General features: G+C 48.0%; 2 protein-coding genes across 6 annotated transcripts in view; one reads left to right on the top strand and one right to left on the bottom strand.

The window, feature by feature from the left end:
* The first annotated feature begins 3,219 nt into the window (after positions 1-3,219).
* GCGR (glucagon receptor) overlaps positions 3,220-27,419 on the top strand; it is a 56,929-nt gene continuing 32,729 nt past the window's right edge. Inside the window, exons 1-3 of one of the 3 annotated variants that reach the window (XM_084837805.1) lie at positions 3,449-3,621; positions 17,731-18,007; positions 25,421-25,601. The gene's annotated coding sequence lies outside the window, so the exon portion shown is untranslated. Of the gene's footprint in view, positions 3,622-10,022; positions 10,528-11,045; positions 11,118-17,730; positions 18,008-25,420; positions 25,602-27,419 lie in introns of those variants that run through there. The other 2 variants (XM_084837806.1, XM_084837804.1) reach the window with 2 other exon arrangements.
* Positions 5,289-27,419, bottom strand: part of MCRIP1 (MAPK regulated corepressor interacting protein 1) — a 91,026-nt gene continuing 68,895 nt past the window's right edge. The window contains exons 6-8 of one of the 3 annotated variants that reach the window (XR_014788248.1): positions 14,642-14,834; positions 10,340-10,507; positions 5,289-6,656 (exon numbers count right to left, since the gene is read on the bottom strand). The gene's annotated coding sequence lies outside the window, so the exon portion shown is untranslated. Of the gene's footprint in view, positions 6,657-10,339; positions 10,508-14,641; positions 14,835-15,896; positions 15,964-27,419 lie in introns of those variants that run through there. The other 2 variants (XM_084837812.1, XM_084837810.1) reach the window with 2 other exon arrangements.

The raw sequence follows: 27,419 nt of genomic DNA on the forward strand, positions 1-27,419 counted from the left end.
GGCCTTCACTGCAGCTGCCTTCAGCTGCTGCTTGTTTGTGGATCTTTCTGCCTTCAGTCTTGTCTTCAGTAAGTGAGAAGCATGCTCTATTGGGTTGAGATCAGGTGACTGACTTGGCCATTGAAGAACATCCCACTTCTTTGCCTTCAGAAACTCTTGGGTAGCTTTTGCTGTATGTTTTGGGTCATTATCCATCTGCAATATGAAGTGGCGTCCTATCAGTTTGGTAGCATTCGGCTGAATCTGAGCAGAAAGTATAGCCCTATACACTTCAGAATTCGTCCTGCTGCTTTTATCAGCAGTCAGGTCATCAATAAACACCAGTGACCTGGTTCCATTGGCAGCCATATATGCCCATGCCATAACACTGCCTCCACCATGTTTGACAGATGATGTGGTATGCTTTGGATCATGAGCTGTTCCTTTCCTTCTCCATACTTTTCTCTTCCCATCATTCTGGTACAAGTTAATCTTGGTTTCATGAGTCAAAAGAATCTTATTCCAGAACTGGGCAGGCTTTTTTAGGTGTTTGCTGGCAAAGGCTAATCTGGCCTATCTGTTCTTGAGCGCTACCAGTGGTTTGCACCTTGTTGTGAAGCCTCTGTATTTATATTCATAAAGCCGTCTCTTGACTGTAGATGTTGACAATGACATGCCTACCTTCTCAAGAGTGTTCTTGACCTGGCTAGATGTTGTGAAAGGGTTCCTCTTCACCATGAGCAGAATTCTGTGGTCAACCACTTTAGTTGTCTTCCGTGGTCTTCCAGGCCTTTTGCTGTTGCTGAGCTTGCCAGTTAATTCCTTCTTTTTCAGGATGTTCCAAACTGTTGTGTTGGCCACTCCCACTGTTTTTGCTATCTCTCTGATGGGTTTATTTTGTTTCCTCAGCCTAATGATGGCCTCCTTCACTTGCATGGACACCTCTTTGGACCTCATGTTGGGAGTTCCAGTGAACAGCTACCAAATGCAAATATAACACTCAAAACCACCTCCAGGCCTTTTCTCTGCTTGATTGGTCATGGGGTACCCAGGAAAACAGGCCACACCTGGCCATGCAGCTGCTTGTCAGCCATTCGTTCCATTACTTATGAGCCACCAGCGATGGGGGGGTGGGGTGTCTGCCACTGGCTGCACTTCCTGAATGGTTAGTGCCCCACTTTTGTCACAGCCCTTGAATTACAGCTGAAAGTCCTGACTTTGCTCCCATCTGGGTGTGTTTCCTTTTGACTTCAATGTGGTGGTGTACAGAGGCCAACTGCCAAAACAGTTATCCTTGTTCCAATATTTCTGGCCCTGACTGTATGAAAGAACCCATCCTCTTATCCCGACTGCTATGTTTACTCAAGAGCCTTTGTTGAGAGACTTGTTGTCAAACTACATACTTTGCTGCGTGTCACATTTTTTACACTGCCACTTGAATTTAGGAGGAAAAACAGCCATTGGTCCCTGTTGGGATGCTATGTTCCCTATCTGGAATGTGGGCCCATGCTGGTTTCCCACTGAAAATTGCTGCAAACAACACCTTTGAGGTCAGGAGGGTGGGGATTTTCAATGGGGTTGGCACCAAGCCATGACCTCCACTGGCAGCATTGTGCTGAATCTGAACCGCACAGCTGTTTTTTCTTGCAAATAAAAGTGGCAGTGTTAAGCACCTTTTCCAAAAGTGTGTGTGTGTGTATATATATAATATGTAACACATAGCCAGGCCCCTTGTCAAAACCTTTTTGGAATTCCAAGTGTATAATGGCGACTAGAGCATCCCTATCCACATGCATGTTGACACTCACAAAGAACTCCAAGAGGCTGGTGAAGCAGGACTTCCTGCTGATTCTTCCTCATCAGTGCTTGTCCTTCTTCCATATGTTTACTAATTCCACCTTTAATAATGTTTTCCAGCAATTTATCAGAGGAACACATTAATTAGTCTAAATGGCCTGTGATTTCCTGGCTCACTCACTCCCATTCCTTTCTAAAAATTGGTGACATGTTGGCTAACTTCCAATCTTCTGGTAAAGAGGCTGCTTTTAGTGACAATCCCTTTCTGTTAGATGAGTGTCAAGGGGGAGGTACCCTTGCATTATCATCACAAAGGCCTGGAGCCAAGGCTAAATAGAAAGGAGGGAGAGAACAAGAAAAAGTCATTCTTTGACTTTGAAATTAACAGGCACATGTAATCACAGTTGCTATGCTATGGGGGAGGCATTATTTTCCTAGCAATAAAATATTGCAACAAAAAAAAGCAATATCCTCAGATTAGGATTGTTTCCTGAAGGAAGACACCTCAAATACAAACTCTGAATTACGCACACCACCTGTTGTGCAATTTTTTTCTTTTCTTTTTCCAAAGAGTAGTCTGGAAAAGCCCTAAAGCAGGATTGGGATATTACACTGGGCTGAGAGGTAGAATCAAAGACGGCCTGTTTCCTCCAAGGATGCAGGCTACATGGCTGCCCTTGGCTTCATTGGGTCTTCTTACAGAATGTGTCAGGTGGGACAGCAGATCTCCTTCGAACCCCACCAATGCAATAATAACCCATTCATCAGATGCATCAGAGGGAGGATGGCATTCAGAATAAAACTTACTGAATGAGTGCACAGACCATATCAAGAAAGGGTTATACTGAATTTGATGGTCTTGCCACTGAACTGGGAGGAAGTGGAGCTGTCCACCTTTTCCCAAGGCCATTCACTTGTTAGAGCAAGTGTGCACATCCCCAAAAGATGAGGCACCTCACTCAGAGGAGATCTGTGGCTCTGGTGGGCTGAGGAATGGGGTGGTGGTGCATCAAGGTGAGAAGACTAGCCTTGTCAGTGAGAAGACTTTGGACACTTGATTCTTATCTGAGCTAAGGGCTTCATATCCCATCATTTCTCTCTCCCCCTTTAACTTAGCAATTTCTGGACATTTTTAAGACTTTATTTTTAGGGGCGACCTAATGCAAAAGAGGACTGGGCTTCTCTACCTTTAACAGGTGTGCAGGGTTTCAGCAAGTGCAGGACCTGTGAAAAGCCGCGCCCTTGGTGCGGAGTTTTGGCAGACGCGGGAGCACCTCGTTCGCCCCCATTTGGGTGTGAGTGTGCGTGGGCACGTGGGAGACCAGGTCGTATCCAATGCTAAGCCTGCTCAAGAGCAGACCCGGTGAAAAGAGCGGGACGTCAGTCCGACTGCCACTGGGTCTCCGCAGCCCAGGCTCGCTTCCCTGAACGTCAGATGGGGGGAAAGTCTGAATGGATCCTTGCGGATGCGGGAGGAGGGCCGGGCGGGGCAGGGCCCTTGCGGAGCGCAGCGGGGCAGCGCCCCTGGCGCGCGGGGGAGGGCTTCGGGTCCCTCCGGCTGCCTGTCCGCCCCTGCCGCGCTGGGCAGCGGCGCGGCGGCCCCGTCCTTGCCTGCCCGCCTGCCGCTCGCTCCCACCCCGGGGCCCCCGCGCGGCCCATCGCCGGTCCCTCCCCTCGAGCCGGGCGGAGAGCGGCGCAGGCGGCGGCGCGGCGCGGCTCCGGCAAAAGTTTTGAGCGGAGCGGCCGAGCGCGGGAGCGGGCGGCGGCGGCGCAGAGCGGCCGTCCCCCAGGAGGGACCTCCTCGCGCCCTGCGCCCGGCAGGCGCCCGGAGCCGCCGCCAGCCAGGTAGGTCCGCGCGCCGCGGGGGTGGCGGGGCGGGGGTGCTGCGAGCTCGGCGGGGCGCGAGGCCGGAGGGGCGCAGCAGGGCGGCGAGGGGAAGGGGCTCTCCGCGGCCACGGGGCGCTGGCTCGTCCCGGGGTGGCTGGGGACGGAGCCGGCACTGGCAGCCGCCTCTGCCCGCCCCCCCTTTGCGGGTCCCCGCCGCGCTCCCGAGGGCGCCGCGCCGCGCGGAGGCCAGGCGGCAGCGGCCCCGATCCGCCCCCCGCACGTGGCGGCCAGGCAGAGCGGGGCCCCTTCGGCTCGTCCGTCCTACGGAAAGGAGCGCCGCGGCGGTGCGCGGGGCTGAAGTTGGACCGCCGGCGGGCGCAGCCCCGCGGACGCCGGCCTTTCTGCGCCGCGCGGGGGAGCGAGAGCGGGGGGGTGCGGGGGGTGGCCGGGAAAGAAACGGCGGGGCGCCTGCGCCCCCAGCGGGAGCGGCGAGCCCCGAAGCCTCCCTCCCCCCAAGCCCGGAGACCCCCTCGGACGCCAGGTGCGCAGGAAACTCCCACCTCGTTCCCGATGCGCGGCTGCGGACATGCCCGGACCCGGCGCGGCGCGCCTGGGGCCCTGGCCGGCAGCGAGCCTCGCGGCTGAAGCACCGAGCAGAGAGAGCCCCACGCGGCGCCCCGCGGGTGCCCGGCCCGGCCCCGCCGCCCTCCCAGCCCCTTCCCAAGGAAGAGCCACGGGGTTGCGGGGTCGCTCCCATCTCCATAGGCCGTTCCCCCGAGACCAGCCGGCAGCCCTGCAGATAGGATCCCGCGCACTGTCTCACTGTGGATGATCTGGGGCGGCGGGAGACGCCACTTCTTTTACTTTATTTTATTTATTCATTACCTGCGTATGGCCGCCCACCCACAAATGTTCTCTGGAAGGTTTACAGAGCAAAACCATAGATCCACTGTGGGTTGTGCCTCAGAGGACTTACTTCCAGACCAGGCTTTTATGGCGCCCTTGGGGGCGGGGGGGGGGGGATGACAGACTCTACCACTTGTAACCTTCCTCTCTTTCCCACCATTTCCTCCGTCTCTTTCCTTACCACAGAAAATCTATTAAGGGAAAAAACCCGGTGTTGTTGTACAATGCCTTCTGATTGATAGCACCAGGAGCCCTCTGTCTGGAAGCACATCTGTACAGCTGTAATAACTGTTTTCCAGAGGGGAGAAGCCATGTTAGTCTATTGCAGTAAAAACCACCAAGAGTCTTGGGGCACCTCAAAAACTAGCAAATTTATGATGGCAGAAGCTTTCATGGACTGCAGTCCACTTCCTACAGTCCTGTTCCTGTCTCGTTTAATGCCACCTCTGTGTTTATTTTCTGTTTCGCTGTCTGTGGCTTTACTGCCAATGCGCCATCTCTGATAGTGTTACAGCATCGGGCCATGTTCTGTCTCCTGCCCCCAGCCTATGGCAGCAACCTGGCCACACAGTCAGTCACCTAACACCTGGCGGAACTTGGACCTAATTAATACTAATGGCAATCTGCTATGTGTGCTGCTGAAAAGGTGGCAGAGGGGAGGGTATGCCCATTGCATGGGCAAACAGATTTTTAAAAAGGAGATGAATTGTAACCCAGTGGTGGTGGTGGGGAAATCTGGAGACAACGACCAATGGAAATAATTATTAAGGTGCAAAAATGGAACAATCAGGACCTACTTTTATCATAGACAAGGATCTGATGTACAGTTGTGTGTATGTGTATGTGTGTGCTTTAATGACAAATCGTATTACAAAATCACAGACTATAAAAATCCTTGGTTAATTTGATACACTGCCAAATAACAAATGGATCTGGAAGTCCACAAAATTCAATGACCAAACTTAATAGTTACTAAAACTACCTTCACTGAAGTGGAATGAAGAAAGGAGCAAGACTAGGGGATTCGGGGTGGGGGTAGTGTCCAGGAGACAGCATTCTTCTTACACAGTCAGGCAAGTCTGTTCTCATGCTCAACGTGTATGCCTTCATTGTGCAAATGTATGGTATAATCCTACAGCGGTCCCTTGGGGAAATTAGGAAGGACAAGTCGGATTCCCTCTTCTGGGTATTGTTGCTGCCATCCAGAATGGAGGTGTTAAAAATGGCCCTCATTGTGCAAATGAAGTTCTGGCCCATCTGAAGACTGGTATTTAGGAATGTGTTGGTTTAGAGTTCACCCTTTCCTGGCTGGGCTTACTGTCAATATTATTCCTGTAAACACACCATCTCATGCAAAACTCCCTAAAGCTGTCGGCACCAACACACAGTAACCCCTGGCACTCACTGCAGCAGGATAATTACATGATGCCATATACAAAAAACCCAACCAGGTCTGGCCTTTGGTTTTCTCTTCTAATGGATGCTGTTGGGTTAATTGTCCTGCTTTGGCTATATCACTGGTGAGTGCAGATCTGTAGCCCATGTGAACCTGGCCTTAAATCTACCCCTCCTGCTGCATGATCAACAAAGCAGGAGATTATGAAAAGCAAAAGAGACTTGTAGCAATTATAACAACCTCTTGATCTGTGTATGAAAAGTAGAAATCTTTTCCTGGCTTCCAGAGTTAGTTCTGACCTCTGATCCTTATGAAGTAGCTCAGCACAACAAGAGTGGGAGGGGGGGAGAGTTTAGCTAACAGTCCTACATTTTTGCTAGGCTCTGTTTCTCTTGTTTGAGTGTGATGACATTTTGGTTCTGTACAGTGAATTCTTAGAAAAGCTGCATTTGAGCAGTCTCCCTTTAATTAACCTCTTGGTTCTGTAATATGGAATGGAGGATCAACTCGACCTTCTTAAAAAGCCTTGCAGGAATTTCCCCTTCTCACTGTAGAATCCCATTTTCAGCTTCAGTCCCTCCATCCCACTGTGGTCCCATCAAGTGGGCTTTGGTGGGGCATATTATGAATATTTATTTTCTATCCATCTATGTCCTTCCAGAAAGGAGAGCCTGCAGAAAACCCTCCCTTTGTAGTAGGATCTCAATTACTGCTCTTCAGAGTCCAAATTCTTAATGAGAGAAATGTCATTCTGCAAAGATAAATTGGGTAAATTATGCAGAGATATAAACATTTCAGCAATATGTGAAAACCGAAGTATGTCTGTTTTTAATCTGATAGACGATGCCAGTTTTTAAGGGATTTTAAATATTTGGTGGCAGGAACATTTGGCGTAGAGAACAGTATGTATAAAGGAGCCTGAAGGGCATTTATGGGATGGGTTAGATGTACAGCATGCAACTTCTAGGGCTGTGACTACTGGAAGTCACCCACAGATCACTTCTAACTTCTAAGCTTTCACAAAGCATTGCCTCCAAATTTTCAAATGTTTTTCCGTAATGGTGAGGACTAGAAACGTAGGTGTTTTTCCTTTCTTTTTCCAGTTAAAGTTGGGATTCTCAGAAATGGAGATACGTTGTAAGATTCCACACTAAACAGATTCCATGCTACAAAGTGTAATTGTGGCTTTGAACATTTCCAGACGCAAACACCCTTTCCAATCTAAATCGTCATATCCCTCCCTTGGAGCATAATCCTTCCCGCAAGGCATCTTCCATCTCCCTTTAACGAGCAACTATAGTTCTGACCTGTTGGATTATTGAGCACTAATGTGCCAGGCAATCCCCCATCATCTTTGTTCACGTTACCTTTAGTGCACATTTTCCCTGCACGAGTCACTGGAGCAGGGTACATCAGATCCTCCACTGCTTGGGCCTAAGAAAGATAGCACCACTCCTTGGCTGCAAACATAGCGAAGGATCTGTTCTGTGTATGTCATCGATTATCCTGGATGCACTAGAGGAAGGTTGTGTGCATCATGATCTTGCCCATTCCTTTGCCTGATGTGATTCAGCTCCTGTCGTCAGAGCACTGGCGATAGGGTCACCCTGACTTCTCATGCCCCCCTTGGAATGAGCTTCAATCGCCCCGGAAACAGATGCAGGGGCTGGGCCCGATAGACACTTTCAGCTTTGGGCTGGACTGCTGCCCAGTGCTTAATTTTCAAAGCGACAGCCAGAGTCTGACTGTCTCTGGAAGCCACGTCCTCCAAGCGAGAAACAGGGGCATCGCTAGGCCTGGGCCCATAGGGTCCCAGCCCCAAATCTCTTTCCCTGCACCCCGGATCTATTCCGCAGAGCCCTGAGTGCCCGTTGGTTCCAACAGAAGATTTTTGTCCCTCAGCTTAATCGCCATGCAGGGGACAATGTCCAAGGCGGACTGCAGCTGGGGAGGGGAGGGTTAGAGAGCTCAAGATGGGGAACATCAGGGATGGGGAACCTCCAGCCCATGGGGTGGATCTGGCCCACGGAGGTCCCCTGGGATCCTCCAGGGGCTGGGGCTTGGTGAGCGAGGCGCAGGGGAATCCCAGATGTTATCGCCAACCAGAGAATGGAGATAACAGTGGGGATGCGGGCAGTGGGGGACTTGGCCAGCGCTGGGTGAGGCCGTTCATGTGCTGTGTGCCACCCCCACGTGGACGATGCCCACTGCACGAAGCCAGGAGTGTGCCCACGCCTTACTTTTGCCCATGGGGGAGGACGAAGTGCAGGCAAAGTGTCCCCCAGCCAAGGCAACTTCACTCACGCTGCTCCTTCCCCCACTGGGGAGGATGTGGCACAGGCGAAGCAGCCCCGACAGAGGCTGTTCGAGCACTCTCCTAGCCGCTACTTCAGTCAGGGTGGCTTTGCTGCACATGAGGTTTCCCCAGCCAGTCCCTGGCCGAAGCGCTGATAAGAAGCTCCAGCTGGCACTTCAGCCAGGGATCAGATGACGTCAGGGACGTGGCCACGCTCCCTAATGCCATCTGGCTTGTGAACGGCCGAGTGGATGGTCATTTGTCCTGCCACACCAAAACTGGTGTACATGGTGGCTCCACCCCCACTCCCACCCCCACTTGGATTTTATCCTGTGCAGTAGGTTAGACTAAGAGGCAGTATCTGGCCCCCTAAGTTAGCTTTCTTGCCGAGTGGAGACTCAAAACTGGATCTCCCCAGTCCTAGCCCAACCCTCTTGGCAACCTGGTGCCCTCCAGATGTTTTGGACCACAGCTCCATAATCCCTTATCATGCTGGCAGGGGCTGATGAGAGTTGTAGTCCAAAACATCTGGAGGGCACCCCGTGACTAACCACTGGCCCAACATGTTGCATATCTTCCAGGGCGGAGCCTGAAACAGAAGTGAAACATGCCTGCCTGCTCAGGCGTTGTTTGGCATGGGTGCATGCCCGTCTGCTGACGAGTGCGCTTGACTTCTGCCTCTTCCTCCCTGTAAGGGCCACAACGAGCAAGTGCTTGAACCATTGCTACATAGCTGCATGATGGCCCCACAGTGACGGGAGGCCCCGAGTGGGGTCCTGTGTGCTCAGCCTCAGCCTCTCGTCTCCACTGTGCCCTTTGTGCCTCCGTTCCAAGCTGGGCTGTGTCAACAGAGTGGTTGCAAAGGGTTGTGTTTGAACAGGCCTTACTCGCTATGAGACCTTGCAGGCTGCGAAGCTGCCAGTGCATCAGAATAACAACTGTTGCAGTGTCCTGCCACTGAGACCTGTCAGCCCCCCCAGCTGGGACAAGTTTCATGCTGGGGGGGGGCAGAGGGATCATCACTGCCATGCTCCAGCAGCTCGTTGCTTTCCCATGTCTTGGGTGTGCACCCGCTCTGAAAAAGACCCACTAGCCCCTTCCTTCTCCTCCTCCTCCTCCCACCAGCACCTTCTTCCCTTGGCAAAGGAGTACCCAAGCTCCCCTCTGTAGGGTAGGAGAGTTAGCAAAGCAAAGAGATCAGGGCTGAGATTAAAGATTCAGACTGAAACTATGTGACCCAGATGCCAGCAGGAGAACCACACAGACATCCTCTTGCAGTTCATGTCGTCTGGACCAGTGCTCACCGTGGGAGCGCGTGAGCGGGCGGGGGCCTTTGCTGGTGTCCTGGCTAACAGGGTCCTCACCGGCTGCACTGGCCCTTCTCCCGGTGTTCTCTGTTCTGCCTGTGGGAAGGCACAGCTGGCTCTTCGGGGGGGCTACACCTGCTCTTGGGCCTGAGCTGATGGAGTCCAAAAGGCCAAGAGAATGTACCTGCAACAGACGAGGCCTCTGCAAAGTGCCAAGCATGATTTGCAGTGGCTGCAAGACTAGATGGGCCTTGACTTCGGCATCCCAGGAGGGAACATGTGATGCTTGTGACCAGTGGAGGCTGGTGGCTCCGATGTCACTGGGGCGGTGAATCTGCTTCGGGTTTGAGTCAGAACTCTAAAGGAGCTATCCAAGGTAACGTACTCCTTGCATAGCTTCTTTAGAGTTCTGACTGAAACCTGGAGCGGATGCACTGCCCCATTGACATGGGAGCCACCAGCCTCCACTGCTTGTGACAGATCCGTTTTGCCTTCTTTTCTGTGTGGCTTATAGGCAAGGCTGTGGGATGAAGACAAGGGGTTGGATCCAAATATAAGCAGAATCAACCATGCTGGCCAAAGTGGGCTTCCCCACCCCCTCTTCTTACTGCAGCCCCTCTAAGCACAGAGTCGAGAGGCCCTGCTGCATGGGTTGAGCTATGGGGGATCCCCAAATTCAGGCGGAGATCCCCTGAGCAGAGATCTTCCTGTCACAGAAGGGAGGTCCTGGATCTAACCCAAGAGCTTCTGTGCTCTGAGGCAGTCAGGCTGGTTTGCCTCAGCAGACTGGGACCAGAGGTGAAAGCTGTGAAAGAACCAAGCACCGTTCACCTGGAATGGCCACGTGCAGCACTGATGCAGTTGGCATGTGCAGGATCCCCGCTCTGCCTTCTCCTAGACTCTCCCCTTCTCCCGAGCTTCCAGAGGCTGCATGCTGTCTACACACTAGTTGCACCTTCCGCCGCCGCTTCCTCCTTCACCACCACTTCTTTCACATGCCTGTCACCAGAAAAAAGGAAGTGAGTATGTTTTATTTGGGAGAGGGAACAATAAGTGGGGAGTGCTTCCAAATGGAGGGCTCCCAGCATGACCAATGTGAAGGTAATATCCAGTGATTCTGGTCCTCCCCACCCCCTGTAATGGATTTTCTGCAGTAAGAGAGAAGATGGAAGAAGTGGGGCGAGGGACATGACAGGGTTACCAGTAAGACTACTACGTCTGGCACCCCTGCAAAATTATGTGAATGAGGCAGGGTGTTGGCACGAAAAAAGCCTCACTTGGATGGTTTCCTTTCCAACTAGGGTTAGGATCAGCTCCGTTATGTTTGTTGAAAAGAGGCAGAATGGTTTTAGGTCTGTCCGAAAACAAGTAGGGTGGCAGTCCCACCCCACTCCACCCCACCCCACCCCATCTGGAGCCTTGTCTGTAACTCCATTCTTGTATTGTTGTTTCACATTTCCTGCCTCACACAAATGATGAAGAAAATCCTGTTTCAGTCCCATCCTTGTATAAGCTATTTGTCTTCTTGTTCCTTCAGCCTTTTCCTCAGAGCTCTCCCTACACAGAAGATCAGCTGCCCTCATCCTTAAGTTAGAAGAACCCATCATAGGTGGGGAACATTTTCACATCACTGCCTTCCCATTCTCTTACATTTACATCATCTTGTTAATTTGATTAATCCTTCAGAACTCCTCATTCCATGTAGGATAAAATAGCAGGGCAAGAGAGACCGCACACTGGAAGTCCTGGCCTCCTCCATTTACACATTGCTTTTCAGTTAATTTCTATCGTATGTAATTGCTAGTACAACATCAACAGCTTGGATCCAGATCTCTTGTTCTGCCAGCAGAAGGGTACCGTTGGCGGAACAGGACTTCCGTGTCCTCTCCTTCCCCACTGCATTCAGCCAATCTGCTGCAGTGGGGAGGAGAGACACAATGATGGATCTGGATCCAACCCAACATGTGGTGCTAACAGTTAACATAATGGTGGGGCTCTGAGGAGCTTGTGCCTCCCACCCAAAATAGGTAGTGGTATTCTGCATTTGCTATCTCACCAGACTGTCCTTTTTAAAATCTCTGCCCATTCCTGCCCCCAGACGCCTGATACCAGTTGGCTGTTACTGTTTCTCCTGCCTCCCAGGGTCAGGCAGCTGTTCATCATCATCATTTTACAATATGAGGTGGTGACTTATCAGTAATTCTTCAGAAGCTCCTTCTGTGCCCTTCCTCATTACCTTCCAGCATCGTTGTGTTTTTGGATACTCCAAGAAGATGAGCTGTTAAAATCAAAAAGGGCCCAACCAATCCTAAAGAGCTAATTTGGGCTTAGTAAGTGTCATTTAGATTACAGCAAAAATTCTTATAAAGCTGCACAGGGTTTTGTTTGGCCTAATTCAAAAAATATCACCTAACATTTGAGTAATGCTAAGGAACAAGCATCTAAACAACTCAGGACCAGGATACCTAGCAAACTGTCTTCCCCTATATACACCAAATGGACTCCTGAGACCTTCTGAGGAGGCCTTGTTGGTTGTCCCATGACCACCAGAGTGTCATCAAGTAATGTCCTGTATGCAGGCCTTCTCAGTAGTGGCACCCTCCCTCTGGAACACTCTCCCACATGTGGTCCGAGAGCTGGAAACTGTGGCGAGCTTTAGACACCTCTTAAAGATGCACCTGTTTACTCAGGCTTTCCCTGATGTGAAATTGCACTGCTCTGTTTTACTGTTTCTGTAATGTTTTAAATGTACTTATTTTTATATATATTGGCTTTTCTATTGTATCATATGTATTTCTTATGTAAGCTGTTTAGATATATGATATCAAGCAGTATATAAGTAGTGTTTAGAATAACGCTAATGACAATATAGCCATTTCACCACCGAATGCAAGAAAAGTGCTGGGCAAATTAGATTATGCCTGTTTGCAACATCACCAAGGTGTCCCAGCTAATCAGACACTTTTCTGCCCTCATCATGATTTAGTCTGCTCTTTTACATGCAGCGAAAGATGACAACTAGGACAGCCAAGGGTAATGAAGCACGAATTAAGAGGCAACAGCAGAGTTGTGCAGGCAGGTGGGGGAAGGGCAGAAAAGGCTGTGGTAGGAGTGAGGTGACTGATCCAGTGATGAGCATCCCCTAAGGCTGGCTGGAGCCATTTGATCCCAAGTGGGAAATGGGTTGTTATTGGCAGAGCAAGCCTCACGTTGGCACCACATCAGTTCCTGCCGCAGACATCCCTTCCCCTGCCAAGCACTGAAGCCCTGCTGTGTCGGACTGTAGCTTCAAGGTTCGTGCCAAGCCAGCCATGGAGTGTGTGCCATTAACGCACTAGGGGCTAATCCCACTGTGCCTTAACAAGAGACCTGCCTCCCCCCTCCCCTTCCCCCATTCCCCACAGCCTTTCTCTTGAACAATCAAGGTCGAAGGTGTGTGTGCATGAGAGAGACAGACAGACAGAACAGCTCTGATGCTTGTTTATTGAGAGAAAGGTCTGGAAGACAGAATGTGCCATGTTACATTCCCAGAATGGGTGATGGTGCAGTGCATCCATCTTTGACCAAGCTCGAGAGCTTTCCTTTCCTCAGGCACAATGACAATTACTTTACAGTGGCTCTGATTTTCCCTCTTCCTCCTCCTCCTCCTCCTCCTCCTCTTTCCCATTTTCAAGTGAAAGGGCTAGAGAAAAGATCCTCTGCTTCCATTATTTCACCCCAGAATCCAGGAACCACTTATGTGGTCCTATTGCAAAAGCCTGGAGCATATATTCTCAGCATAGGGCTGTGCGATGCAAACGTCAAATTCTCTGTAACAGTGGCCTCCTTTCCATGGATTAGTCTGAAATAAGAGACTAATGGAGCAATTCTATGTGCGTCTTACATCTGAGTAAGCACTGCTGAACTTCAGAATAAATATGTGTAAGACTGCGCTGTACTTGTGCTATAAAACAGGGTTTAATGATATCCTGTGAAGTAGGAACTATGATGTTCTTCTGAATAAAAGACATAAAACAACGGACACCTGATAATGCTGTTCCTGAGATGATAGCAGCCAACATGTAGGAGAGATACCCACACATGATCCATACTTGTCTAGCAGTTTGTCTGAAAAACTATGTCACACAGAGGTGACAAAGGATAGCAAATGCTAATTTAATTTGATAAATTTAAAAAGTTACCAGTGCCAGATGGCATTCAGATTTGAGCTCTTAAAGAACTCAAATTTGAAGTTGTTCATCTTTAAGGTAATTATAACTAACATCAGCCTCTTACTACAGGATTAATAGCTAGTGTAATACTAATTTTTCAAAAGTATCCCCCAGGATAAGGAAATTATATTATCAGCCTACATTTGTCCTGAGTGGAAGGCATTATTGAAGCTATTAAGCATGTAGAACAACCCTTGGAAGAACCAGCATTAAATTAAGCTTTAATGATCCATCTTTCTTTTCTGTCATTCTACATTCCAGCGCTACTGAGCATGCTTACTCTTTATTGACCTGTGGAGTTCTTGGGGGGGGAGGAGTTGCCCCTTTGTTTTTTTTTAATGTACTTTTGTGAACTTTGGGTTTCCCAAAACATACTGATAGTTCTTTCTTGTTCCTCAATGGCAGCACTCACTTGGTGAGTGCTCTGTTAGAAGGAGTGATAGGGGATGCATGGCTGCCACTGAAAACAGCAGCCCTGGGTCTCATGTTCCTCCTTTCCCTAGTAATGTCTAGTAATACAGATGTGTGGCATAACTTCATCACGTTCCAGGTTTCCCTACTGCTGGAGGCAGCAGCTAATGAAGTGTAGTGGGAGCAGGGAAATGAGTGTGATGGTATTGCAGCACACAGCTCTTGCATTACTAAGATTACATGGGAGAGTGGAGGAGCAACCACATGTCCTCCATAACATGTAGTTCCAGCCTTAGTTATGGAATTCATTGCCACAGAATGCTTTAAAAAACATGACACAGATCCATGGAGAATAGGTCTAGCTGTGCCTATTGGTCATGATAACTAAAAATTGAACTTCCATATTCAGGGGTAGTATATATTTGCTTATCAGATGCTGCAGGCAGTCATCAAGGGTTGTATTGAGAGGAAGTGCTCCACCCACAGAAGATCCCTCCTCCCCGTAGCTCACCTCGTTCAGCAGGGTCTCTGACTCTTTGTGTAGCATTTTCAGGGGGCTGGAGGGGCTGCCATGGGAAGGAGGGGGCAGGAAAGTCCACTTCTGACTGTGCAGTTGATCCAGCTTAAACCTGGATCCAACCCCAGAGGAGGGTCATTTTCATCATGCTCCACTTACGAGCTTTTGTGGGGCATCTGGCTGGGCACTGTAGGAGATGAGAGTGCTGGATTAGATCGACCTTTGGTTTGACTAAGCAAGGCAGTTCTTACATTCTTGGAACTATTCAGACAGAACTTTCTGGAGTCCCTCCCACACTTTCCCCAGGGCCATTTCCCCGGGGCCCTCTTCCTTTTTTTGGGAGAGGACTCTCTGGAAAGATAAAACAGGTTTGCCCATCGGTGGATTTTGAAACCTCTCGCTACCCATTTTCATTGGGAAGTCTATACCGTTGACCTTTCCCGGCTAGTGAGCCTTGTGCCATGACCTCACCAGTTCTACACTTGCAACTTCTCAAGGCCTGGTATGGAGGACTGGAATAGGACGAAGTGTGGTTGTTAAATGGATTTCCACTTTAATGTCCTGAGAGAACTAGGCCCCTTTGGCTTTGTTTACTGAATTACCACAAAGCCAAATGGGCAAGAATGACCAATTCTGCAGCATGGGGCTAGTGATCTCAGGCACCCAAATCCAAACAAACAAACTAGGACATGCCGTTGGCCAGGTACAGTCTCTAGGAGAGGAAGTTTCCCTTATTTTCCCTTGCTTGTTTCCTGTGACTGAATCAACGTAAATACCATGGCTTCCAAGTTGTAGAGGAATCCCAGCACAGAGTTTCCATTAAGCTGGAATCCATTCCTGGGCCTTGTTTTTGTTTAACTGTGGATGGTGCCAGTGGACTGATGTCTTGGAGAGGATGAGATTGAATGTGATATGGAACACTCATATCAGCCACAGTATTCAGCAACTTGCATAGAGTACGTACATACAGGTTCAGTGATGGTGGGGAGTAACTGTAGTTACCCATTCTGTCAACAGATCCTTAGCACTACCTTAGTTCAGGAAGTAGACCAAGGGTGGGCAACTGTGGGAGGTCCAGGACATGTGCATTTCAGCAGTGCAGCAGCAGGGGGCTGTGGGAGTTGCACTGGGGGCCATGTGTTGCCCACCCCGTTATCCTTCTGGCTTCAGCCCAGCTCCACTTGAGGTTCACACTCTTTGCATCTCCAGCTTCTTTCCCTGTATGAAATGTATGATACTCCACATTTGTCTTGGCAACCAGATCCATCAAGCTCTCCAGGCTACTCCTAGATTAGCACCTGATGAGCACTGCATCCCTGGGGTGAGAAAAAAAGGAAATTGTTCATCACTTGTGAAAAACACAGAAAAAATGTGAAGACTAAAGGGGCTAAATGGAGTTTTAGGGGAATCTGAGGGGATCCAGCAGTGGCTTGACCTAGAAAGTTGTAGGTGTCTTCAGAGCCATTCCATCAGCTTCCAAAGGACCAAAACTGCACATTAGAGCACTCTTTACATGGGGTTTTGTGAAAAGTTAGCATATGCTGTCTGTTGTTTAAAATCCAGGCAATCCGGAAATACTTGTTTTCCCCTATTAAGATTCTGGCAATTTCCCCGCTGTTGTATCTTTGGGGTATTTTTCCCTTTTCCCCTGAGAGGATGGCAACAGGAGGCCAGAATGGATGGGTTTGTGCTAAAAGGCAAGGAAATTTTATCTCAGGGAGGATTAACAGGCAGGTTCTGTTTTCACAGTTAGGGTCTAACTCATCATCATTTTTAGGTTCAAAAAGCAATTTTCTGCATGTCCCAGACTGTATAGGTTAATGGTCTTGAGGCCCAGTGGTATGGCACAGAGCTCACTTGTTGTGAGTTATCAAGGTGTAATCCCTGCCATGATGTCCCTAGATTCTCCTGCTCTTCTTGTGACACATTGCTAATGTATGTGATAGGGGCTAATACGTAGTTGCTTACTCAGCCACAAATATCCAAGGTTATTTTGCAGAGGTTCTTATTTCAGGGTCATCATCATGATTCAACAACTGCACCTCTGGTCTATTTATCCAAGAAAGGAATCCCACAGTGACCCAGGGTGCTTCCAGATGAAGGGTCCTTGTGCTATCAATCATTGCTCTTTTGCTGTAAGCTTCAAACAGGATTGCAATTGATCATCCACACCAGGCGTCTAGCACTTTTTTTGGGGGGGGGTGCATCTTCCTTTAAAAGTTTAGACAAATTTGTGGAGGAGAAGGCTATCGATGACTACTCGTCCTGATAGCTATATGCTACCAGTATCAGAGGCAGTATGCCTATGTACACCAGTTGTCGGGGAACACGAGTGGAAGGGTGCTATTGTACTCATGTCCCGCTTATAAATTTACCACAGGCAGATGGTTGGCCACTGTGTGAACAGAATGCTGGATTAGATGGAGCCTTGGTTTGATCCAGCAGGGCTCTTGTTATGTTCTTACGTTTTTGGTATGTTTCATCCACACGATGGGCATAACATAACCCTGTGAGCAGTGTTGTCACCTCCCCTTTCCCCATCTGTCATTGGTCACCACACACACCCTTTCCTGAACAATTTGAAGCTAGCATTTCTCAGTGCCATATTAGCACCATGTTCTCTGTGCGTGCATGTATGTGTGTGTTTTCACAGTTTTTGAAGCAGCACAACTGCAAATAAAATAAAGTTTTAAAATGTTGTTTTAAAAAAGTGTTCCTGCAACACAGGGCAAGAGGACTGCAGCTAAGCTTACTTCTGAGTAAACTTCATTACAAATTTGGCTGCAGTCCCATCAATGTCACCTGAGAATGCCCCCATTTCTAGTCTAGTCAATTTCACAATCAGATTTAATCAGTCAACTCAATCTAGTCAGTTTCAGAACCTGATCTAGTCAGCTTCACAACCCAGGTAAAAAACTTGATGGCTTGATTTCCCCTGCTTGTTAGTTGGCTCTGAAACTGGAAATGTTCAGCAAGCACTAGAGAAAGAAGGGGGAATCCTCAACATGTCATCCATCTTCTCCATGGACAACTTCTCCCACTGTGCCTCAATTGCTCATTTTGCTATCTACACTTTCAAACAGATTGTGCTGCTATTCTGCTCTTCGCTTCCTTAACGGGTTTTCAACTATTTGAAAAAAGTTGGAAGAAGCTGTAAGAAAACATGGGAGGATTATAAATGGATAATGACATCATCTTTAAACCCCATAAAATTGCATAAATGTGGCACGGCGATTGCACATTAAAAAATTCATCTGGAAGCAACCTGAGACATACTCATGGTACACTATCTGAAGTAACTTCAGGGTGACATCATACTTGCAGGACATTGTGAACTGCCCCCACTTCTGCATAGCCAAGGTAACTACCATGACACTGGACTGTGAAATGCCCCTCATTATGGCTGCAATCCTATATGCACTTGGGAGTAAGTACCATTTAACTCAGTGGAGCTTACTTTTGAGTAGACATGTATAGGATTGCGCTGTCTCATCTGTCTTGATCATTTTTCTGGAAAGCTGAGGTATAAGTAATTTTAGTTAATAAAATTACCTGTGATCTCTCTTCTTTAGCTTTTGATGATCCCTTTGATTATACAAAAAACTGCAAGATATAGGCCAATATGCCAGGCTGCGTTTACACTAGCACTGCTGTACTGTTCAAATTTCCACTATCTTTGCCCAATCCTAAGCCCGGAAGTAAGTCTGACTGATATAGGTCTTATGGCTGAGTATGTGTGTGCTTGGCCTTAGATTTACAACAGATTTAGTGGTCTCTGAAAGCACCAGAAACGGTTGCAAGCATCTTGTAGGACGGGTGCAGAACCTCCAGCGCAGGGGCCAAATCCAGCCCTCCAGGTCCCAAATTGGCCGGCCAAGATTCCCCAGAAGGCCACGCCCCTTCCTCAGGCCCCACCCCCTTTCCCCCAACCAACAATCATTTGGTGGTTTCCTAGCTTTTGTGCAGTTTTTCCTCCATCCTAAAAGGTTGAAATGCCTCTTCTAAGGCTTAGTTACTCACAGTAAGAGCTGTAAGTTAAAATATGCTGGTATTTGGGGGGTCTGGCCTCACCCCTTTTGCCTTTGGCCCCACCCACCTCTGAAATGTGACCCCCGAGCGCTTCTCCAAAATGGCTAAAAGAAGTTTTGCATGCCTGCTGTCAGAAATGGTATTATAATGGGGGCTCTTCTGGGATTCAGAGTAGCTACACCTGCCCTCCTGTACACAAATAGCTGGGTAAAAATCTTTGTTCATTTCAGTATATGCCATAGGATAGTTTACCAGCATGAAGTGTGAATTGGGAAAGAGGGCACACCAGGGAATATGAGTAGGGTTGCCAGATCACCACCTGGAGGTCTGTATGATAGATCTCTGGGTTGTGACCTGGCAACTTTACACAGAAGATATTAAGTCACAAAGGAGCAGTCCAGACAACACTATATAAATGCTATGGATCAGCCTTCCCCAACCTGGTGCCCTCCAAATGTTTTTGATTTAGACTCCCACCAGGCCCAAGCAGTATGGCCAATGGTCAGGAATGCTGGGAATTGAAGTCTCAAACATTTGGAGGGCACCAGCTTGGGGAAGGCTGCTATGGATTATTATTAACTACCATGAGCTTGAGCAGTAGCCTCTCTAGTTAGTAACCAACCTCAATCTGCCAACAACAGGATTGATTGATCTCCCTTGGAACACTTCAGTTTTTGCCAGCATTGGCTGACTTGTGTCCAAGTTAAGCAGGAGAAGCCTTATTGACCAAGTCTGTCTGTCTGTCTCTCTCTGAAGGCAAATGCTGGTTGATTTCTGAATACAATCCTACCTAAAAATAACATAATTTCAAGCACCTGCTTCTCCAGGTCTCCCTCCTGTCTGAGCTAACAGAAGCCAGAGCTCTCCTTCTGATGGGAGCCAGGCATCTAGGTCAAAACAGCCTCCAGATGGCTCTGCAAGCTAGCTTGGGGCTGAAGGTGTCAAGCTAGGAGGATCAAGGATATCGCATGCAGTGTTGCAGGAATAGGTGGCAGACAGGGTGCACGTTCAATGGGGAGCAAGAGGAAGGGGGAAAGGCAGGCATCAATGTTTGCAATCAGATTTCTGTCTGCAATAGTCTCGGGCTTCCCTCCACAGTTCTGCGGATCTAACAATGTAACCATGCCTTGTGGCTGTATATAACTCAAGGGTTCTGGGGAACACTGAAGACAGCTGAGGAAGCTCCTAAACTATTTATTCCTCCAACCTCTCTATTTTCTGTTCAGTATAGGTATCCTCCAGCTCTATTCTCTCCTCCCCTTGATTTCATACAGCTGCGTCCTGACCCAGTTTAAAGTAACGTAACTACTTTGTTGTTGCCACTATTTTATTGTTGTTGTTTTTCATTTGGCAGTGAGTTATTTTTCCAGATTTGGAGTCTCTGCTTCTGAGCATGACAGGTGATGAATAACAGGACTACCCTGCTACTGCTCTGGCATTTTCCCTCCTACCACCTTATAAGTCTGATCCATTTAATAGAAAATATGACAACATTTTAATTTCTGCATTGATGTATCCTAAGCTATGCTATCCCCCTTCATGGATCACTGCCTTGTTGTGGCGAAGGGGCTTGCGTAACTCAGTGACGCCATAAGCTATGCCGTGCAGGGCCACCCAAGACGGACAGGTCATGGCAGAGAGTTCTGAAAAAATGTGGTCCACTGGAGAAGGAAATGGCAACCCACTCCAGTATTCTTGCCAAGAAAACCCCATGGAACCTATCACAAGGCTAAAAGATACGATGCCGGAAGATGAGCCCCTCAGGGCAGAAGGTGTCCAATATACTACTGGGGAAGAGCAGAGGGAATTTCCAAGTAGCGCCAGAAAGAGTGAAGTGGCTGGGCCAAAGCCGAAAGGACTCTCAGTTGTGGATGTGTCTGGTGTGAAAAGAAAGTCTGATGCTGTAAAGGACAATATTGTTTAGGAACCTGGAATGTAAGATCAATGAATCAAGGTAAGCTGGAGGTGGTCAAACGTGAGATGGCAAGATTGAACATCAATATCTTGGGAATCAGCGAACTAAAATGGACAAGCATGGGCGAATTTAATTCAGGTGACCATCATATCTACTACTGTGGGCAAGAATCCCTTAGAAGAAATGGAGTAGCACTCATAGTCAACAAAAGGGTGGGAAAAGCAGTACTGGGGTACAATCTCAAAAACGATAGAATGAACTCAGTACGAATCCAAGGCAAACCATTCAACATCACAGTAATTCAAGTCTATGCCCCAACCACTGAGGCCGAAGAAGCTGAGGTTGATCGGTTCTATGAAGACCTACAACACCTTCTAGAACTACCACCAAAAAAAGATGTCCTTTTCATCATAGGGGATTGGAATGCCAAAGTAGGAAGTCAAGACATAACCGGGAAAACAGGCAGGCATGGCCTTGGTGTACAAAATGAAGCAGGACATAGACTAATAGAGTTTTGCCAAGAGAACACGCTGATCATAGCAAACACTCTTTTCCAAGAGCACAAGAGGTGACTCTACACATCACCAGATGGTCAATATCGAAATCAGACTGATTATGTACTTTGCAGCCAAAGATGGAGAAGCTCTATATAGTCAGTAAAAACAAGACCTGGAGCTGACTGTGGCTCAGATCATGAGCTTCTTGTTGCAAAATTTCAGCTGAAATTGAAGAACGTAGGGAAAACCACTAAACCATTCAGGTATGACCTCAATCATATCCCTTATGAATATACAGTGGAGGTGACGAAGAGATTTAAGGGATTAGACCTGATAGACAGAGTGTCTGAGGAACTATGGCTGGAGGTCTGTAACATTGTTCAGGAGGCAGCAACTCAATCCATCCCAAAGAAAAAGAAATGCAAGAAAGCAAAGTGGCTGTCTGATGAGGCTTTACAAGTAGCTGAGGAAAGAAGGGAAGCGAAAAGCAAGGGAGAAAGGGGAAGATATATTCAACTGAATGCAGAGTTCCAGAGAATAGCAAGGAGAGACAAGAAGGCCTTCTTAAATGAACAATGCGAAGAAATCGAGGAAAACAATAGATTGGGAAAGACTAGAGATCTTTTCAAGAAAATCGGAGATCTCAAGGGAACATTTTGTGCAAAGACGGGCATGATAAAGGACAAAGAAGGCAGGGACCTAACAGAAGCAGATGAGATTAAGAAGAAGTGGAAAGAATACACAGAAGAACTATACAGGAAAGATCTGAATGTCCCTGATAGCCATGATAGTGCGGTCACTGAACTTGAGCTGGACATTCTAGAAAGTGAAGTCAAGTGGGCCTTAGGAAGCATTACTAACAATAAAGCTAGCGGAGATGACAGTATTCCAGCTGAGCTATTTAAGATCCTAAAAGATGATGCTGTTAAAGTGCTGCATTCAATATGCCAACAAATTTGGAACACTCAACAGTGGCCACAAGACTGGAAAAGGTCAGTTTACATTCCAATTCCAAAAAAGGGCAACGCCCAAGAGTGTCCAAACTACCGTACAGTTGTGCTCATTTCTCATGCCAGCAAGGTGATGCTCAAAATCCTACAAGCTAGGCTTCAGCAGCATGTGAACCGAGAACTACCGGAAGTACAAGCTGGTTTTCGAAGAGGCAGAGGAACTAGAGATCAAATCACCAACATTCGCTGGATCATGGAGAAAGCAAGAGAATTCCAGAAAAATGTCTATTTCTGCTTCATTGACTATGCTAAAGCCTTTGATTGTGTGGATCACAACAAACTCTTGCAAATTCTTAAAGAGATGGGAGTACCAGGCCACCTTACCTGTCTCCTGAGAAACCTGTACGAAGGTCAAGAAGCAACAGTAAGAACCAGACATGGAACAACCGATTGGTTCAAAATTGGGAAAGGAGTACGACAAGGCTGTATATTGTCGCCCTGCTTATTTAACTTATATGCAGAGTACATCATGAGAAATGCCGGGTTGGATGAATCACAGCTCGGAATTAAGATTGCTGGGGGAATGATCAGCAACCTCAGATACGCAGACGATACCACCCTAATGGCAGAAAGCGAAGAGGATCTCAAGAGCCTCTTGTGGAGGGTGAAACTGGAGAGTGCAAAAGATGGTTTGAAACTCAACATTAACAAAACTAAGATCATGGCATCTGGCCCCATCACTTCCTGGCATATAGAAGGAGAAGGAATGGAAGCAGTGACAGATTTTACTTTCTTGGGCTCCAAGATCACCGCAGACAGTGACTATAGCCATGAAATTAAAAGACGTTTGCTCCTTGGGAGGAAAGCTATGCCAACCTAGACAGCATAGTAAGAAGCAGAGACATCACCTTGCCGACAAAGGTCCGTCTAATCAAAGCTATGGTTTTCCCAGTTGTAATGTATGGCTGTGAGAGCTGGACTATAAGGAAGGCTGAGCGCCGAAGAATTGATGCTTTCAAGCTGTGGTGCTGTAGAAGACTCTTACGAGTGCCCTGGACTGCAAGGAGGTCAAATCAGTCAATCCTAAAGGAAATCAACCCTGACTGCTCATTGGAAGGACAGATACTGAAGCTGAAGCTCAAATATCTGGGCCACCTAATGCGAAGAGAAAACTCCCAGGAAAAGACCCTGATGCTGGGAAAGATTGAAGGCAAAAGGAGAAGGGGACAGCAGAGGATGAGATGGCTAGATAGCATCACCGATGCAATGAATATGAATTTCAGCACACTCCGGGAGAGAGCGCAGGACAGGAAGGCCTGGCGTGCTATGGTTCACGGGGTCACGAAGAGTCGGACACAACTTAACGACTGAACAACAACAACAACAACAAAGCTATGCTATCAGCAATTAAATTATGCAAGATAGATTTTTGCACAAAATAGATTACTAGATCAAATCAAAGCTCCTTGCAGGAATTCCATTCCCATATGCGTGTATAAACATAACATAATTCAATCTATGTGTAACAATGGGAATTTAGAAAGAACAGAACCCCAATCCCCCAGATTAAAGACTATAACAAAGGGTTTATTTATAAAGCAGCATACAACATAATAAAAAACACAGTAAGATAAAACAATCACAAATTTTAAAGAATAAATGAACAGACGTATGAACAAGATACAAATCTGAGCAGCAAAACAAAAAGCCACCAAAACAAAATAACTAACATTCAAGCAGCTTACTAGGAAGGAAAGCCAAAAGTATTTCCAAGCCAAAAGCACAGCAAAACAGCACAGTTTTGCCTTAAACAGGTGTGTGTGTGTGTGTGTGTGTGTGTGTATAATTCCTGTCCTGTGTCCCCACCAACTGGACCTCTGGTCATGGCAGGATACAGAGCAGGGCCTCTGTTGATGAGTTCAAGTGCGCAGATTAAAGTGGAAGGCACACCTTTAAATACTCTGGTGCCAAGCCATTTAGGTCGCTAAAGTCAGTCACCAGTGCTGTAACTTAATTGGCTTTGGAAGCCAACCAAAAGCCAATGAGCAATAATGGAGTCAAATGCTCCAAGCAGTGGGGCCTGGATGGCTCTCTGGCCTCGCTGTTTTGTGCCAGCTGCTGTTTTTGAACACTTCCCAGAGGCAGCCCCATGTAAACTGCGTTGCAACAGTCCAGCCTGGATGTAACCAAGGCATGTTTGACAGTGGCCAGATATGATAGTTTGGTCAGCCTTCAACTTTCCTGAAGACATTTACACTTGGAAAACCACCAAGGCTGGCTAGAGATTTTACAAACAACTTTCCTTCTCTTGATACATTCTACATGCAGAATCTGCCTACACATATTCTTCCCACTCTGGAGGGAGAAGTACTGATGCAGGCTTCTCCTGTCCTGGCAACAACACAGAATAGGGTTGAAGATAATGTTGTGTTTTCATTTAAAATATTCAGATGTTGGCATTGGAAATTCTTTTGAAATACCATGATTGCCCTGCACTTCTGCAGTTTACACAGTAGCAGCAGGAGTTGCTGAGAGCAAAAGAGTTGTTTCCAAATTTTATGTTTAGGAATAATTACCTAAGGAAATTTAAGATCCAGGTAGGAGAAGTAACAACATATAGTTGACTAATCCGCTGAAGCAAATACACCAAAAATAAGATTCAAAACTGACTGGAAGAAATGTTCTGCTCTATTAAATGTTGTATAGTGTTTTACAGGTGGAGACATTGTGATAATGAAACATAACAAGTTGCTGAATACTTGAAGTGGCACATTTAACATGGATTAAAATGTTTTGTTCATTAAATGATGGAGGAGGGATGCTCTTCTAGCTAAGTTCAGTTTTCTGAGAATCAGCTTTCACCTAAAGTTTCTAGCCCTCATGGTTGATGCATTCTTTTCTTTCCATTTCTTTCCTATGAGCAACATTCAGTGGTTTAGTGTCACAACAACCCTGCAAAGTAGGTTAAGCTGAGATATACTTACCTTCCCATTCCCAGTGCTGCCCACTGAGCTTTATGATGCAGCAGCAAATGCGCACAATGCACGCAGATGCAACCAAAAGTCATAGACAGTCTTGCCTCCCTGGTGTGTATGCCTTGGTTAAATTGAACTTGGACCTTTGTGGACAGAATATGGAGACCTTCTCTATCTCTGTGTGATGCAGCCTGCTCCGTTTCCTGGAAGGACTCCCCACGATGTGACTCCAGGCAGACGCTTTCCTGCTGAGGTCTTCAGGGTCCAAGGTCATTAGCCTGCATAGTAATTAGTGTATGTTAGCCAAGCATGGAAAAGAGAGGCCGCTCGGGTAGGGAGAATGTGTTTCCCATCCACGACTGGGTTGAGCTAAAGCAAAGGGATCTCTCTCTTGCTCTCCCCAGCAGGGCCGGCCCAGAAGGGTGTGTCTGAGACAACAAAGGGCGGCCTGGGCAGTGCCTCAGCATCACTGGCGCATCTGGAGGTGGCTGAGACGGAGGAGCGGGCTGAAGATCAGAAAACCCCTATCCAGCAGAGCTGGGTTGAGGCAGGAAGAGGTGCCTCTTGAGCAGGGCCTGAGCCAGAAGGGTAATCTGTCCAGCTGGGCTAAGGGATGCCAGGAAGGAGACATCAGGACAGGCTGTAGCTGTTTGGCGGAAGGAGTGATTTAGGGCAGAGGCTTTTCTTCACTCGGTCTACTGGCAGAATACACAGCTCCCATGGCAGTGGTTGCAATTGAACCAGGCAATCTGCTTCCTTCAGGGAGGCTTTCTCTGGGGGGAAGTCTCGTTCAACAGTGGGGAGATGGGTAGCTGGTGAGAAGTAGGGCTGGTCCCACTTCCCTCAAATGAACTCCAGTTCCATAGTGGGTCTTGAGCATTCTGGGACATGGAGGTGTGGAACAAAAGCCAGCAGTTGCCAGATTCACTTCCTGCCAGCTTTGAGGCCACCAGCTTGGGCACAGTCTGAAAGAGTCTGAAAAGAGACCGATTCCAGTAGTGGGGAAAGAGATGGCCCAACAAAACTGTTGCACTCTCACCCCGCGCCCCGCTCTCCCTCCCACCCTCATATCATTCTGGCTTCACAGGGCTGCAAGATTAGGAGGGATCTCCAGGCAGGGAAGGTTGCCAGTGGGGATCACCAGGCAAGGGACCTGGGCCAATGTGACCTGGGATTGCCAGAGGTCCCCCAAAAGCCTCTGGGCACTGCTGCTGCCAGGGTGAGGTTCATCTTGACAGGCAGACTGTCCATTCTATCCAAATAGGCAGAAAGCTCAGCCCAGCAGTGAGTGCTGCTTCTGGTGCTGCTAGCTTCTTCCCACCCCTGATTAATGAGCTTCCCAGATTCCAAACAGCAGTAGCAATTAGGGGCTGTTCAGAGGAAGCACAATTTTCCCAGGACTAAAAATAACTGCTTCAGGAGAGGAGGAGAGGGGAGGGGAGGCAACCACCTTCAGGATCAGGGGCTGATTGCTCTCTCCATGATTGGAGAGAAGGCTTTTAAAATATCTCTTATAAAGTCAGGGAATTAGACAAGTGCCACCCAGTCCCAACCAGTAAGGCTTTGCTGCCTCTGTCTTACAAGATGCTCTTCTGATGCTTGGAGTATCAAAACCAGGGAGCAAAAAGCCTACATTTCCTTACCATGCAGTGCAGAATTCATCTAAAGCAGTGGTGGGGAATGTCTGGTCCTCTAGATGCTGTTGGACTACAGCCCCCTCAGCCCTAACCAGGTTAGTCGATCGGAGTTGTTCAGTCGTTAAGTCGTGTCCGACTCTTCGTGACCCCATGGACCATAGCACGCCAGGCCTTCCTGTCCTCCACTCTCTCCTGGAGCGTGCTCAAGTTCATATTCATTGCATCGGTGATGCTATCTAGCCATCTTATCCTCTGCCGTCCCCTTCTCCTTTTGCCTTCAATCTTTCCCAGCATCAGGGTCTTTTCCTGGGAGTTTTCTCTTTGCATTAGGTGGCCCAAATATTTGAGCTTCAGCTTCAGTATCTGTCCTTCCAATGAGCAGTCAGGGTTGATTTCCTTTAGGATGGACTGATTTGACCTCCTTGCAGTCCAGGGCACTCGTAAGAGTCTTCTCCAGCACCACAGTTCGAAAGCATCAATTCTTCGGCGCTCAGCCTTCCTTATACTCCAGCTCTCATAGCCATACATTACTACTGGGAAAACCATAGCTTTGATTAGATGGACCTTTGTTGGCAAGGTGATGTCTCTGCTTCTTACTATGCTGTCTAGGTTTGCCATAGCTTTCCTCCAAAGGAGCAAGCGTCTTTTAATTTCATGGCTACAGTCACCGTCTGCGGTGATCTTGGAGCCCAAGAAAGTAAAATCTGTCACTGCTTCCATTTCTTCCCCTTCTATATGCCAGGAAGTGATGGGGCCAGATGCCATGATC

The sequence above is a fragment of the Heloderma suspectum genome, chromosome 2 (assembly GCF_057233095.1).
Source record: "Heloderma suspectum isolate Gila_16-S chromosome 2, 16-S_ref, whole genome shotgun sequence".
NCBI classification, from domain to species: Eukaryota; Metazoa; Chordata; class Lepidosauria; order Squamata; family Helodermatidae; genus Heloderma; species Heloderma suspectum.